Consider the following 15,208-nt stretch of genomic DNA (forward strand, 5'->3'; position numbering starts at 1 on the left):
TTCTTTCCTAATTTCTTGATTCTAGGACGTGTGTTGACATTGAGAAAGGACTTGGAGGGCTATGCAAATAGGTACTTTAGAAATGCCCAATGTACCCATCTCAACTCTGGTACACTTGGGTGTAATGTTGTGAATAGCATTGAGGCGTAGCGAGGTGTAAGGCGTAAGCTTCACAAAAAATAGTAAAAAAATTGACCAAATAAAAAAACAAAAATAAAGATGCATCATTTATGTACTATTAATGAATAATTGGATATTAAGTGGAGATTCTAAACTAAATTATAAAACGAATTCCAAGCAATGACTACAACGAAATAATTTAACTGATCCAACAAAGAAGATGCGATTATTTAACCAAGGAACAAGAGACAATTAATATAAATACAATATAAAGAAATAAATGTGTGAATTGTGAAGTAAAAACTAATAAAATATCAACAAGAGTTATTAAACATAACAGTTAATGCACTTTACAAATTGAAAGTACAACAAAATTCACAAGGTTTAAGTTACTGGTGATATACATTCAATATCCATATGAGAAAAAAACTAAAAAAAACAAAAATTCAATAAAAGTTTCCCATGACCCTATGCTCCATCAGTATATAACTAATTAATTAATTAATTAATAAGAACAAAGTAATTAACAGGCCCGATTGTTCAAGAAGAACAGAGAGAGAGAAAGATGAGAATACCTTATTATTCTTTCTCTTTTCGGTAGAGAGATGAGAGAGAGACAATGAGAGGAAGAGAGGGAGAGAGAGGGAGACAGCGAGAGGGAGAGACAAAGAGGGAGAGGAATAGGGAGAGCAAGAGACAAGAGAGAGAGAGTGTAAAAACCAGTTAAAAAAAATTAAAGAGATCGGACCCGGGTCGGGTCCAGACCCGACCCGGATCCAACCCGGATCCAACCCGTGCCCAGCCCCTCGAAAACTCCTTTTTCAGAGGGGCTGGCAGCCCACGGCAGGGGGCTTCTCCGGCGACACAGGGGGCGGGCCCTGTGTGCGCCCCCTCCCTATTAAAAGACGAGAGGGGAGAGGGGAGGGCCTACGAGCCTCCCCCGACCCCCGACTCTCTCTCTCATCTCTCGTCTCTCTCCCCCTCTGTCTCTGCTCTCTCTTTCTCCCCCTCGTTCCCTCACTCCCCTTCACGGCATCCACTCGTCGGCGAGCCCCTCCCCGGCGACCTCCTTTCTCCTTGGCAGCCCAGGTAAACACCCCCCCCCCCCCCCCCTCTCTTCTTCCGTTGGTTTGCCGGAAGGCCGGCAGGTGGCCGGAGGCCCCTGCCGAGCCTTCCTCCTCCTCTTTTTCGACAGGCAAGGGGCTCCGCCCCCTTGCCTTCCTTTTTTTTTCCACAGGCAAGGGGGCTCCACCCCCCTTGCCCTCATCTTCTTAGCAGGCAGGGGGCAGAGCCCCCTGCCCGCCGATGGCCCCTACCCTTTCCTTAAGAAAGGAAGAAGGGGCCTTCGGCCCCTGCCTCACCTCTTGGAAACCCAGCAGGGGCCGATGGACCCTGCCCCTCCCTTGACCGACAGGGGCCTCTGGCCCCTGTCTCTCTTTCCTGTCGAGCAAAGGCTCGACAGGGGCCATTGGCCCCTGCCACCTCTCCTGATAAGCCGTAGGGGGGCCCTTTTGGCCCCCGCACTCCCCCTCTTTTCCTTGAAACCCAGCAGGGGCCAATGGCCCCTGCCCCTCTTTAGATCGACAGGGGCCTCTGGCCCCTGTCCCATTTTCTTGTCGAGCAAAACTCGACAAGGGCCATTTGGCCCCTGCACCCATCTCTTTTAACGGTATGGGTCATTGGACCCTACCCCGTTCTCTTTCGCAACTGTAGGGACCAATGACCCCTGCAGTGGATTGCGGAAAAACTAAGCTTTCTCCCTATCTATTCTTTTTATGCATGCTAAACTACGTATTTTTGCAGTTTACGCAACGGAGCCCGTTCGCGCCCCGCGAACTAAACCGACAATCACCTACGTTCTTTGACGACTCCATTCTCGCAATACCCCAAGGTAGGAGAAGTTGCACAAGGACTTAAATAATTAAATCAAGCTTAAATAATTAATGATCGAAAGGACTTAATGATATATTTATATACTTATATGTATATAAGTACACTTTTAAATCAAGGACGCGGTTTCGCGATCCTTGTCCTTTGCTTTCGCATTTCCTATTTCAGTTTGCCGTCGCGCTTTGCGCCCAGGCTTTTACTTTCGTATTTACTGCTTATTGTCTTTTAATTCAAGGACGCGGTTTCGCGGTCCTTGTCCTTTGCTTGCGCACTTCCTGTTTCTGTTGCCGTCGCGCTTTGCGCCCAGGCTTTTGCTTTCGTATTTACTACTTACTGTCTTTTAATTCAAGGACGCGGTTTCGCGATCTTTGTCCCTTGCTTTCGCAGAACTGTTTGCCGTCGCGCTTCGCGCCCAGGCACTTCCTTTTTTGCATTATTGTCTTTTGTTTTTGCCTTTCCATAGACTCAGTGTATTCGGGAGGAATACCTATTCCTCTTTCTACCCGATATGTTTTGGGAAAACCCTTGATCTGGGGCAAGATCAAGTTGTTGGGTGATAGGTTCATTTGTGAAACCCATTTACCAAAACCAGTGTCGTGACTTACATAGCACCCAGACACTGCGTCATCGGATGTCAGATTCGAGAAAATCACATGCCATATGTTGGCAAGTTGTGTGTCATTTCGAAAGATTTGAAATGTTAAAATAGCTTTTAAAAACATTATATCTTTGCGAAACACACTCCCGAGGCTCCTATTAAGGACCTGTATCCCTTTCCTCGTAATTGTACTTCTTGAACATGCGAGACATGTTAGTACTACGACGATTGGATGAGAGAGTCTTATGACCTCGATTGATGCTTAGTGCACATTGTTGAAAACACATATAAAAAAAATGGGATCGCCTTCATAGGCAAGATGCTCGTTTCGGTCTAATGGACCAGAGCATGAAGAATGAGGCAACGGCTAAGAAACCCCGTCGCGCTCAATTCAACTTGGCTTCGTCAAGAGAGAGGACGAAGGGTACCAACTCCGATGGACAGACTATTTATGGCTTTTTAAAAGGGCAAAAAACCCGTTTTTCCCCAGTCATCGGAGGTTAGGGGGAGGGATAGGGGCTACATAAGTTAGCCTAACACTTCTGCAGAAGTTAGATGCATTCCTTTCAGGCCTTGGGGACTTACTCTCTCGACCATCGGTCGTCTCCATAGGAATAGGATTCAGTCAGACAACCGAGGTATACTAAAATACTTAACATAATGAACACTCGGCTTGAACTCGACTGTTTCGACTCACGTGCCATGTATGTACTCGCATGTCCGGTTATCAAGTAATAACTAAATTGAGCATGCACACCCTTTTCAGTTTGTTGTACTTAGCTTATTCCTCTAGTCTATCTGCTTAGTTTGCTCGTTACTACCTGCTGCATAAATTATCTATGCCTAATTTAGTTCTTTCTGTCTTTGTACTCTCCTGCTAGTTTTTCGCAAAACTAACCCATTTCATGGGTACAGGTGACGTTTAGGTGCATCAGGCGATGGCGCGACTGCGAGATGATTTAAGGATCCACTGTTTCTGCTCGTAGTTCTTCTCCTGGACATTTTGGTTTTTGATACGGTTTTCCCTTGAGGAAACCCAAATTTTGTACAAACTTGATACTCTCTTTAAATAGAAGAAATGGTTTCCTAAGTATTATTGCAGATCGTCCATGGTAAATCTTTGTTTTCTCGCTAACGTGCCCAAGGTTGTCAAACCTGTCCTTTTTCTTTTAAAAGAAATTGTTTCCGCTGATTTTAGAAATAAACTCTGTAAAGAAAAGGAATTTTCCAACTATTTCAAGGAATTTATAAGGTTCGAAATTTTGGGGCGTTACAGAGAGAGGGTGAGGAAGAGCGAGAGACAAGTGTGAAACTGAGGTTTTCCGCCAGGTTCGTGAGAAGGAAGAAGTGGATAGAGGAGAAGGTTGCATAGAATACTCAGAGACGTCAATCAATCCTGGCGTGTGGGTCTTTCTTCATTATAATGTAAGTTACAATAATTGCCTCAACATTACAATAATACTCCTGAACTCTAATATACACTACATAGAGATAAGGGGCACAAATGAAAAGAACAAATCATTATACAACTAGTCTCTACAACGCATATCTACATCTGTGACTTAATCTAGATCCAGATTTGAAACTAAATCAAATATTGCGTTCCTACAACCTCTCTCAAGTTGTACATGGTTAAGATCATGGACAACTTGCTTTTCAGAAACCAAAAACGATACTTACTCAACCCCTTTGTGAACAAATTGACTACTTGTTCTTCTGTTCTAATAAATTGAGTTTCTACCTCACCATCTATGTCACACGATCTCTTCTAACAGGGCACCGCACCTGCATTGCCGCACCCAAGCGGGTGCAACACTTGGACACAACTTCCTTTATGTTAGGTAAAGTCAACCACATTGAGGTCCATTTCTATCCAAAAGTAGATTCAGATCAAATCCATTTTTATCTATATATATATACATAAATGCACACAAGTACACATAGTGTTAACTTAAAATTGTTAAAAATTATATATATATCCTCCCCGCACCCCCGCACCCAAGTTTTTTTAAAGTGCCGCATCTGCACCCGTACCCGCACCTATATGACATAGCTTACCATTCTCAATCTTATTCTGTATGAATTGTTGATCAATTTTGATGTGCTTTATTCTTCCATGTTGAATTGGATTAAGTGAAATCTTGATTACACTTTGATTGTCACATAACAACACTAAACAAGGCATTTTCTGACCCAATTCATTCAGCAAATATCTAATCCATGTTACTTCTGAGCATGCTACAACCATATTCCTATATTCGACTTCTATGCTTGAACAAGCAACTGCTTTATGTTTCTACTACTCCATGAGACAAGATTTGTCCCAACAAAAACACTATACCCGAAAAATGATTTTCGTTCATCTGGATCACCTGCCCAGTCCACATTAGAATAGGTCATTTTTGTTACAAAGTTCTTGTTTTCATCCCTTTTTCTATAATAAAGACCATCCCTGAGTGTGCCTTTAAGATATCTAAGAATTCTCTTGACTGCCTCTACATGACTTGTTCTCGGGCAATGCATATATTGGGATACTTGATTCACCACATAAACAACATCTGATCGAGTAAATGTAAGGTATTGAAGCATACCTACAATACTCCTATATTTGGTGGGATCAATATATAATTCTCCTTCATCACAAGTGAGCCTTTGATTTAAAGCACTAGGAGTTAAAAGAGGTTTGCAATCTTTCATACCGTCTTTGCTCAACAAATCAATAATGTGTTTGTGTTGTGTCAACAACAGTGTATCCTTCCTTCTATCAACCTCCACTCCTAGGAAATATTTAAGGCTTCCCATGTCTTTCATTTTAAATCTTGGACTTAGAACTTCTTTGATTTCAATGATATGCTTTTTTGAACTTCCTGTAACTATTATGTCATCCACATAAATGAGTAAGACAGTTAGCCAATCTTTACCTGTATACACAAAAACTGAATGATTAAGTTGTGATCTGATGAATCCATGTTTCTGAATTTCAAGGGAGAAACTCTCGAACCACGATTTGGATGCCTATTTAAGTCTATATATGGCCTTGTTCAGTTTGCATAGCTCTTTGAATCTCTCTCACTGTATCCCTGTTGTCGTTTTATGTAAACTTCCTCCTTTAAGTCCCCATGTAAAAAACATTTTTAATATCCAATTGTTTTAATATCCATCCAATGATTAACTGCAAAAGATAGAACAACTCGAATTGTTCCCATTTTAACCACTTGACTGAAGGTCTCATCATAGTCCAGTTTGTGTTCTTGTGTGAATCCCTTCGCTACAAGTTGAGTTTTATATCTTTTTATGCTCCCATCTTGCTTGTATTTGATCTTATAGACCCATTTTGATCTCATAACATTTTTGTTAATAGGTTTTGGTACAATTTCTCATGTTTGACACTCATATAACGCTTTCATCTCTTCATTCATAGCTTCAATCCATCTATTTGATTTTGATGCAGGATGATTAATGATCTACATTGAAATTTTCATAACTTACCCATCTTTCCATTGGATGTTTGATGAGCATAGGTGCTGGCGACATTCTGCTGCACTCGATCAGCTTGATTGGTTGTGATTTCCTGTAGTGAATTTATGTCAGATTTACTCCCATTTCTGCGGCTGTATACTATCCCTTTAAATATGTCATTATGAGATGCTAGAACTGCATTTGATGCATCGTCTTGTTGATTTCCTGAATCATTACACTGCTGCTGTACATGAATTCCATTTGCGTATTCATCTTCATTTCCCAAGTTTTGTGTTGTCTCATCATTTTTGGCTGGAAATAGACTCACTCAACAAGGCTGATAAAATTCAGTTGTATGTGCTTCTTCACGCATGTTGTCTTTATGATTGAATTTATTTTCATCAAAAACAACATTTTTTGATATTCGAATGCACCTGTTCTCAATGTCATAACATTGATAACCAACAAATTTGCAAAAATATGCTTTCTTATCAAATTTATTTCTCAATGATGCATCTATATGAACGAAACAAGCACATCTATAGGCCTTTAAATTTTTATAATCAGGATGTTTTCCAAACAATTCATAGATGGAAGATTTATCCTTAATCACTTTCATTGGTAGCATATTGATAACGTGAACAGTTGTATGGAATGCTTCTGTCCATAAATATATAGGAACACATCCTTCTTGCATCATGACAAACACACTTTCAACGATGTGTTTGTGCTTCCTCTCAGCACACCCATTTTGTTGAGGTATTCGGGGACAAGAAATTCTTCGATTTATCTCATTTATTTTGAGGTACTCAATAAAATCATTTGAAGAATACTCTCCCCTACCATTGCACTGGAAATTCATTATAGACGTGGAAAATTGATTTTGAACCATAGCATGAAAGTTTTTAAAAATGTTAAAAACTTTGTGCTTATGTTTCATAAAATATATCAAAGTATATCGAGAATAGTTGTCAACAAAAATCACATAGAATCTACTCATAAGAAAAAGGATTGGGAGCCCAAACATCAGAATGAATGATTTCAAAAACCTTGAAAGTTCTTTTAATGCTGGAAATAAAAAGTAATACATGACTCTTGGACACTTGACAACTTGGACAAACATGACTCTTCAACTCTAAATTTAAATCAGAAATGTAAATCAATTTACTTGAAATTAGCTTTTCAATGAAAGCTTTATTACAATGTGCAAAACGACTATGCCAAACACTTAAATTATTTAACTCAGACTCACTAACAAGACATAAGGATAAGGACGAGTCTTAGATTGCTGAATGGATTTATTTTTTACTTCAACCGATGGATCTTTCTTAAAGAGTACATATTTCCTTGCCTTTTACCTTCAGTGTACATCCTCGTAGGTAATGATCCTTCACATAAATAGGAGTAAAAATAACGCACGAGTTAGTGTCATCAACTAATTTTGAAACAGAGACAAGATTCTTTTTTATGTTGGGAACAAGAAAAACATTTGACAACTGAAGATTGGATTTGGACATAACATAAACCTTTCCAGTGTCAGTGATGGGGTGTCGAGTGTTAAAATGTAACATATATCTAATAATAATAATATAATATATTATTATTATTATATATAATATTTTCTTTCATTATTTTCTTTTTCTTTATTTCTTATTTTTCGTATTTGGTTCATTTTGAACTAGATTAATAAACTTGTCAAGTTCCTAGTTGGAACTTGACCAAGTTATAGTCGATGGACCCTAGTCCATCAGCTATAATTAGAGTCATTGGAATAGGGTCCAACGACTCTATGGCTCCCTCCTCTCTTCCATTCTTTATAATTAGAGGTGATCCCCTTCAACAAATATTCTCAATGCTTCTTAACCATTTTTATTATTAATAAAGATTTATTATTTCATTATTGTGTTCTTCCTTTTATACTCTTTTATGGGTTTGCTTGAAGCGTCTTTATAGACACTTTTTTTTGTGGATTCAAGTGTGCTTGTGGAAGACCCCCATTTCATTACATGGTATCAGAGCCTTGGAGATCTTAGATTTTGAAGAGCTTCTGCCTTGTTTTTCGTGTCTCACTTGCAAAAGGTGGTTCATCACCTTGTTCTTGGCTCAAGAAGATTCGTTTGAAGAAAGGAGGCTATTGAAGAAACTTTTTGCTACAAAAATTTGTATTCCATCCTCTTATACTATTTTCTCCTCTTTTCTCTTTCTCTTCTCTCATCTATTCTCACCCTTGTAAAAGATGGATGACAATGATAAGATCACCATCATACTCATGAATCTAAATGATACTAATTATGTAATGTGGGTTTCGATTATGAAGCACCACATTTGGGGAAAAAGGCTATGAGGTATAGTGGATGGTTCTGATTCGGAACCTAAACTATCTCTCACCAAAATAAAGGGTGATAAAGAAGTTCCTCTAACGGAAGAGGAAAAGAGCAAAGCATTAGCCACTTATGAAAAGAAATGAAAAGAATGGAGGATGGGGCTTGCAAAAATTATGTCATGGCTAATTAGTAGCGTAGACATTAAAAAATGATCTAGTCATGCTAACTTCTTAAAAATATGTATTCCCTTAAAGATATTGCACATGTGTGCAATTTATAATACAAAGTTTGGACAATGACTCCAAAGGATAAAACCATTCGAGAATATTACAATGAATTGTCCGAACTTTGGGAGGAATTGACTCTTTTAAAGCCAAAATGGCATTGTCTCAAAGACATTGAGCTCCATAAAAAACTTGATATGGAGCATTTTTATCAATTTATAAACGGTTTAAGACTGTAATTTGAGTCGACTAAATCGGCTCTTCTTCATTGAGAAAAAGTTTCCTCTATCGTTCATATTATAGAAGAACTAACTATGGAGGAAAACATAATTAAAAAGAATATTCTAAAATCGGAAGATGATTTTGTTCTAGTTGTGTGTGGACCGGGTAATCATGTATGCTCTTATAGGCCACCTCATTTCAATAGACAAAATGTTGACTTTGACAAGAGAAAAGTCATTTGTCACCATTGTCATGAACCAGGGCACTATAGGCCTCAGTGTCCTAAACTTAAAGAGCTAAGAGAAAAGAGAGCCACGACTATTGGATCGGAACCCAAAGATCAAGATGCACTGATTTCTATGGCTCAATTAATGAAGGTTCTCCGACTCCTTATCAAAGGAGCTTCCTCCTTATCTGAAGCCTTAACTGGAGTAGTTGTTTCATCATTCTCCGATCAAGGTAACTTTCTTTGTCTTCTTGACCCTGGTGCTTTTTTTCATATGACCCCAAATGACAATAGCTTATCTGAATGTTTCAAAAATTAGTCAAGTGTGTCAAAAGCTTTTACAACTAATGGAACCTCTCTTGAAATAGAAGGAATAAATTTTTTTGAAAAGGTCCATAAAACTAAGAAATTTTTTATTTCAGAAGTTAGATACATCCCTAAACTAAATTTAAATCTTTTATTTGTTTCTCAAATAACTGATTATGAATGTAAGGTCTCATTTTTTTCTCATGGTTGTTGGGTACATGATCGCCAGCCAGGAAAGCTGATTGAGAAAGGCCATAGAGAAGGACTCTATTACATGAATTTTTTGGAATTGTCTAAGAATGTTTTCTGTTATAATATTTCGAAAATAGAGTTGGATTTGTGGCACAAAAGACTTGGTCATCCTCATATGGCGAAAATCCAACATTTTCCTAGTCTTGGAAAATTTTGTAATTATGAAAAATTTACTTGTAAAGATTGTATTATTAGCAAAATGAAAAGATTACCATTTCATCATAGAACCTTTGTTTGTTCCTGACCACCTATGTCACAGGGATTCGGCTAGCAGGGTGTCGCACCCGCGTCGATGCGACGCGGGTGCGGTCAACCCGACCCTGGGTGCGGTCAACGCACCCAGAGTCATTTTGGTTCAATTTTTCAGACTTAAAAAAATTTGCCAAGATTTTTTTTTTGCCCTATATGTCACAGGGGTTCTCCAACTAGGTGTCGCACCCGCACCCATGTGACATAGCTGACCACTTAAATTAGTACATTCGGATGTTTAGAGTCCTGCACCAATTGTTTTGAAATGTGGATTTGCATATTATGTCATTTTTGTTGATAATTTCTCTAGGCATACTTGGATTTACTTCCTTAAACATAAATTGGAAGTCTTTTTATACTTTCAAACATTTCATAACATCGTTAAAAATAAATTTCAAAATGATATGTTTATTTTTTGCACAGATTCAGGAGAAGAATTTATGTCCAAAGAATTTAAAAACTATCTCAGTTTACATGGCATTATGCATCATAGGTCTTGTCCATACACACCACAACAAAATGCACTGGCCGAACGTAAACATCGACACATCATGGAAACAACTAGGACTTTATTAATAGCAAATCATGTTTGAAAGGAATTTTGGGCAAAAACCGTCCTAACTAATTGCTACTTATCTTATTAATCGAATGTCATCTTCCTCTTTGAAAAATGTAACTCCAATTGAAAAACTTGTGAATCTTTCTACGATTACTCTAGATTGAGAGTGTTTGGATGCAATCACTTTGTTTTCACTAACAAAAATGACAAACTCTCTCCCTGTGTGATTTCATGTGCCTTTTTAGGATATGCCGATAATAAAAAAAAAACTATGGGTGTTTTGATTTTCAAAATAAACAACTATATGTATCAAGAAATGTATTTTTTCTTGAAAAAGAAAGCTTCTTTGATTTTGAAAAACCTAAGGAAGTCACTGAATATTCTTTCCTATTAGATTTGACCTCAAAACCTATTGAATGTGACTTTGGCAATGATCAAAGTACGATTGATCTCGAACACAATGATGACAATGAAGAGCTAATTCATAGGGATGTTGGTTTACAATATTCTAGACGAAGAGAGTCAAATCTTACATGTGCACTAGAAAAATATTCTGAAGTATCCATCAGGTCATCCCGAGTTTCGAGGCCTCCTAGAAAAATTTTGTCATACGAATCCTTTTCACCCACATATAGGGAAGTTATTGCATTAATACACTCGTATGAGGAACCATCATCATACTCTCAAGCCAAAAATCATGTAGAATGGGTAGAAGCCATGAAAACTGAGTTGGATGCACTTGAAAAGGCTTCTACTTGGACTATTCAAGATCTTCTAGTTAAGAAACCTATAGGTTGTCGGTGGGTTTACAAAGTTAAAACCAAGAGTGATAGAACTCTTGAAAGATATAAAGCCCGACTAGTGGCCAAAGGTTATGCCCAAGAATATGGCATCGATTATGAAGAAACCTTTGTCCCAGCCAGAGTTATTAGAAGCTTCTTAGATAGGTGGGAAGCTCGCTTCTCGGAAACTTGCTTCGGAAGCGCGATATTCCTCGCTTCCAAAACTTGATGAGAACCTCGATTCCCCCACGCTTCTCCTATGCTTTCCACGCTTTATTTATTCTTATTATATGTTCTCTTACTCAACTTTTCATGCTTTTTATATGTTTTCTCTGACTCTTCTCACTCACTTCCATGCGCTTTCGCTAAATTGGTAGTCATCATTTTTAGATTTTGTTAAAAATGTAATTCTTATACTAAAAAATCATGAATTTAATATTAGTTACTTTTATTTTAGTTTTTATTTGTGTTTTATTTTGATTCGCATTCAATTCTTATATATATATATATATATTTATTTATTTATTTCTTGCTTTCTGCTTACTATATATTTTAAAATGCATCGCTTCTCGCTTTTGCTTCCCGTATCGTTTCTTGCTTCTGCTTCCTAGTCTGGCAACCTTGGTCCTAGTTGCTCGTATGACCACTGTCATAACCTTAATTGCCTTGACTTCCATAAAAAAATTGCCCATATTTCAAATGGATATCAAAAATGCATTTCTAAATGAAAACTTAGTAGAAGAAGTGTACATGGAAGCCTCACCTGGTATTAGTATTCCCAAGGGTAAAGTTATTCGTTTAGAAAAAGCTCTTTATGGTTTTAAACAAGCACCAAAAGCTTGGTATGATAGGTTTAGTCAGGTTATGCTTAATATTGGTTTTCAATCATGTTTAAAATGACACTGCTTTGTTTATTAAAAATTTCGATGAAGGGCTTATAGTGTTTTTTTTCTATGTGGATGACATGATCATTACCGGAGGCGATAAACATGGAGTTGAAAACATAAAAAAACTTCTTAAAACTCATTTTGAAATGATTGATTTAGGTTTATTAAGATATTTTTTAGGAATTGAAGTTGCTTATTCCGCTCATGGGTATTTAATGTCTTAATCTAAATTTGCTTTTGATATTGTTTTCAGGTCTAGAATTATAGATGATAAGAAGGTGGACACTCCGTAAGTTGTCAACGTTAAAATGAGAATTGACGATGGAGAACCTCTTGAAGATCCTACACCTTATAGACAGCTTATAGGAGTACTTTCCTATCTTTCCATTACCAGATCAGACATAGCACACGTTGTAGACACAGTCAGCCAGTTTCAACATGCTCCCATCATTGTCCACATGGGAGTCGTTTTGCGTATTATTAGATATTAAGTCCTCTCTTTCACGAGGACTTTTATTGTCTTCTACCTTTTCACTAGATTTAATTGCATATACTGATGCTGATTGGAGAGGTGATCCCAATAACAGACACTCAACCACTGGTTTTTGTGTTTTTCTAGGTGAATCGTTAATCTCGTGCAGATGCAAAAAGCAACAGAAGCTGAATACCGAGTCATTGCAACCACGACCATGGAAGTAGTTTGGCTTAGACGTCTGCTTGTCGACATAGGAGTTGAAGCAACACAATCTTCACGTATGTGCTGTGACAACATGAGTGCGATTTACATTGCAAGCAACCAGACATTTTATGAGCGCACCAAACATATTGAGATGGATTGTCACTATGTCAGAGAGGAATATTTACATGGAACCATTGATCTGCCCTATGTTACATCAAAATATCAATTATCAGACTTCTTCACCAAGCCTCTCGTTGCTCCCAGATTTTACTTTGTCTTAGACAAACTTTTACTCATTGTACCGTAAGTTTGAGGGGGAGTGTTAAAATGTGACATAAATAATAATAATAATAATATAATAATAATATATTATTATTATATATAATATTTTCTTTTATTATTTTCTTTTTTTTATTTCTTATTTTTCGTATCTTGTTCATTTTAAACTAGATTAATAAACTTGTCAAGTTCCTAATTGGAACTTGACCAAGTTATAGTCATTGGACACTAGTCCAACGACTATAATTAGAGCCGTTGGACTAGGGTCCAACGACCTTATGGGAGAGCTCAAAATGAGCTCTCCCTACTCTCTTCTATTCTTTATAAATAGGGGTGATCCCCTTCAACAAATGTACTCAATGCTTCTTAAGCATTGTTATTATTAATAAAGATTTATTATTTATTATTGTGTTCTTTTTATACCCTTTTATGGGTTTGCTTGAAGTGTCTTTATAGACACTCTTGTGGTGGATTCAAGTGTGTTTGTGGAAGACCACCATTTCATTACATCGAGTTCCATATTCGGTAATGACTCTTATCTTTTCCAAAATAAGGGACCAAGTTGCGAAAGTTACCTTCATCCCTGGTGATATGGTTTGTTGCCCCAGAGTCCAGATACCAAATTCCTTGATCATTCTGTTTAAGATTGAGTCTTGCAAGTGCTACCAATAAGAGTTGTTTGTCCACAGGTGCCTGAACATCTGAACTTGACCTTGATCCTCCTGGCTTATCTGACGATTTTCCTTGATTGTACTTGTGATCATCCTTAAACCAACAATCTTTCTTCACATGACCTGGTTTCTTGTACACAGCATGTTGGGACCCTTCTGTTCTGACCCATCATTGGTCGAGTATTTGGTAGTGGAAGAAGGCCACGACCTCCCTGATTCCGTCCATGTCCTCTTCCACCTTGGTTTCCACCACGTCTTCCATACTGTGACTTCGATAGGAAAACGATGTGATTGTCTGCAGCAGCTAAATTTGCCCCTAAAGTTTCGGGCATATTCATCTCAAAGAGCAACAGTTTAGATCTCAATGCTTCAAAATTAGGCAATTCAGTTAAGCATGATAGTGTAGTATATACCACACCATATTTAGGTCTCAAACCATTCAGTGCTTGTTCCACTCTATCATTTTCCGGAACTTCATAGCTAACCATGGCAAGTTGGCCGGTGATTTGCTTCATCTTATTCAAATATTCCATTATGGACATGGAACCTTTTTAAGATTATGAATTTCTCTCTTTAAAAACATGACTTTTGCTTCTGAAACTTGAGAAAACGTTTGAACCAACATACTCCAAAGTTTCATAGTCGTACAATCATCAAGGATGCCAATTAAAACTCCCTGGGACAATGTGGATGTAATGTATGCCACAAGCGCCTGGTCCCACTTCATTCAAGAAACAAAGTCTTGATTTTGCATGAGTAGTCTTAACAGCCCCTTTTCCATCATTCTTTTCCTAAACAATAAGTTTTGGTGGAACCTGAATTGAGCCATTTAGATGACCTGAAAGACCTTGGCTGCGAATGAAAGGAAAAATTTGTCTCTTCCAAGTGAGGAAATTGGACTGAGTAAGCTTTTCGGATACAAGTTGGTTTAAGAAATTACCTGAAAGAGAAGGAAAATCCATATAAAAAAGAACAACGATGCAAGAAATAATAAATGAGGTAAGAAACATTGAGATGGTCATTGTCACGAACTATCTGGCCTCTTTTTTTGCTTTAGACCAGATAACCAGAAATTAAATATCAACAAGTTCGATCTTTGATATCTATATCAGAAAACTTGTTAATTTTGGAATAATAGGAACTTCTTTGGGATTTTAAAGAAAGAGGGAAACAGATCTCACATGAGATAACTGTAGGAAAGAGGGTTTTGAGATTCACGTGAGAAATCTGGAAAGAAAACAGAAAGATTTAAAGAAAAGAGATGGAGCGACAAAAAGGAGATATCACGTGAGAAAGGAGAGAGGGCCATGTGAAACAGAAAATGTGATCAATATTTAGGAATTTTCTGGGTTCCTGAATATATATGTCAGATGAACATAAATATCAGAATAGAGAGAGAGAGAATAGAGAGGAAGAGAGATTCACAACCAAGATCTTTGACTCACCAAGATTATTAACCCAATATCGAGTGCTCTTATACC

General features: G+C 37.7%; 1 protein-coding gene across 2 annotated transcripts in view; it reads left to right on the forward strand.

Moving 5' to 3' along the window:
- Positions 1 to 15,208, forward strand: part of LOC149837130 (uncharacterized) — a 126,249-nt gene that overhangs the window by 101,053 nt on the left and 9,988 nt on the right. The window lies entirely within an intron of this gene.

The sequence above is a fragment of the Nuphar pumila genome, chromosome 5 (assembly GCF_984573655.1).
Source record: "Nuphar pumila chromosome 5, dmNupPumi1.hap1.1, whole genome shotgun sequence".
In the NCBI taxonomy this organism is placed as follows: Eukaryota; Viridiplantae; Streptophyta; class Magnoliopsida; order Nymphaeales; family Nymphaeaceae; genus Nuphar; species Nuphar pumila.